Genomic DNA, 2,500 nt, shown 5'->3' with positions numbered 1-2,500 from the left:
GATGGGGCAATGAGTTGGAGGTTAAGAGGAGGATACAGGCAGGCTGGATAATTGGCGGAAGTTGTATGTATGTATTATGTATGTATGTATGTATGTATGTATGTAATGTATGTATGTATCAGGAGAAATTATAATTTGATATGTTTTTGATTTTATGTATGTTGATCATGAATGTTGAAAAGTTTAGTGCATGAAGAATAATATGAGATTTATGTTGTTTGAAGTTGTATGTAATGATATTGAGCTATATGTAGTTGTAACTGATAATATGTAGTGTATGGTATGTATTTATTGGGTAGTTTTTTAATTATTGTATTAGGTAGATGAATTAATATTGAGAATGTATGTATGTATGTATTGAGTAGAGATGATAAGTAGTGTATTAATGGAATGTATGTATGTATTATGTATGTATGTATGTATGTATGTATGTATGTATGTATGTATGTATGTATGTATGTATAGTATGTATGTATGTATGTGTATGTATGTTGTATGTATGATGTATGTATGTATGTATGTATGTATGTATGTATGTATGTTATGTATGTATGATGTATGTATGTATGTATGTATGTATGTATGTATGTATGTATGTATGTATGTATGTATGTATGTATGTATGTATATGTATGTGTAGTATGTATGTATGTATGTTATGTATGTGTATGTATGTATGTATGTATGTATGTAATGTATGTATGTATGTATGTATGTATGTATATGTATGTATGTATGTATGTATGTATGTATGTATAGTATGTATGTATGTAGTATGTATGTATGTATGTATGTATGTATGTATGTATGTATGTATGTATGTATGAGTATTATGTATGTATGTATGTATGTATGTATGTATGTATGTATGTTATGTATGTATGTAGTGTATGTATGTATGTTATGTATGTATGTATGTATGTATGTAGTATTTTTGTATGTGTATGTATGTATGTATGTATGTATGTATGTATGTAATGTATGTGTATGTATGTTATGTATGTATGTATGTATTATGTATTGTATGTATGTATGTATGTATTCTCCGGCGAGCATAAAAGCGTTTCCAGAGGAAAAAATCACCATAAATTTGATCATGTTTTTACTTTTACACATTCTGATCACAAGGCATATGAAAAGTTCTAGCCAGCATGGAGAATATAAAGTAATGATTTTCTTTGTTTAGAACCAAGATGGCGGCCGTTGCCGGGCGGCGTGACATCAGACTACTGAATCCAATTTCAGACTTCCCCTAAAGCTTCACATCCACACAACACCAAAATATAATTTTCTTACTCAAACAGAAGATTAACAAGTAGATTATATGCATAATATTGTTGTTCAGCAAAATGAGTTCTACAATACAGTGTCAAGAATTTATGGCTATAATAAACTAATTGTCTTCAAAGTTTATGAGAAACAAGAATAATAAGATGAGAACGTTGTTTGGTGCATCGTACCGAATGGACGATTTTCCTGTAGTTGGTAAGGAGAGGGTTAACTCACTCAACCCTGACACCGACTATATCCGTAGTTTACCCGGATTACTTTTACCCCATGCCTATTTATTACATTTTTATGAGACAAATTATAGGCGTGGTATCAAAACTAATGTTATTAGTTTTTACATGATAATGATAGTTGAATAAAACTATCTATGCACATGCTCATTTTAAATACATTTTTTCTAATTTTGAAAAGTAGCAAAAATCTCTAGGGTTGAGTGAGTTAACTCACTCAATTCTAGAATAAGATTTTTGCTACTTTTCAAAATGGGAAAAATTGTATTAAAAATGAGAATGTACGTCTAGATAGTTTTAGTCAACTACCATTAACATGTAAAAAAACTAAAAAACATTAGCTTTGATACTATGCCTATAATTTGTCTCATATAAAAATGTAATAAATAGGCATGGGGTTAAAAGTAACTCAGGTAAACTACGGATATAGTCGGTGTTAGGGTTGAGTGAGTTAATCATTATTATTATATTATTATTATTATTATTATTATTATTATTATTATTATTATTATTATTATTATTATTATTATTATTATTATTATTGTTATTATTATTATTATTATTATTATTATTATTATTATTATTATTATTATTATTATTATTATTATTATTATTATTATTATTATTATTATTATATTATTGTTATTATCATTATTATTATTATTATAATTAGACGCTCCTTTTTTTTGTAAAATATCAAGCACGTAATGGTTGGGCATTATTAAATTTAACTCACTCAACCCTAACACCGTATCTATCTCCGTATTTGGCTGTGTTTAACCTTGGCCTTCGTAAAGTTATGGCCTGACACTTATCAAAAATGACGTCAAAATGCCAGTCATTGGCCACATAAGAAAACAAATCGTGAGTTGTATTCAATAGTTCAACCAATGAAATAACTTGTTTCCATGAGCTCTACTAACGACAACTTACTAGGCGATGCAAAAACCAAATAATGACGTCAAACTGCCAGTCCTTTT

The sequence above is a fragment of the Berghia stephanieae genome, chromosome 9 (genome assembly GCF_034508935.2).
Source record: "Berghia stephanieae isolate SIO BIC M18660-M18661 chromosome 9, UCSD_Bste_1.3, whole genome shotgun sequence".
Classification (NCBI taxonomy): domain Eukaryota; kingdom Metazoa; phylum Mollusca; class Gastropoda; order Nudibranchia; family Aeolidiidae; genus Berghia; species Berghia stephanieae.
This window is presented reverse-complemented; position numbering follows the sequence as displayed.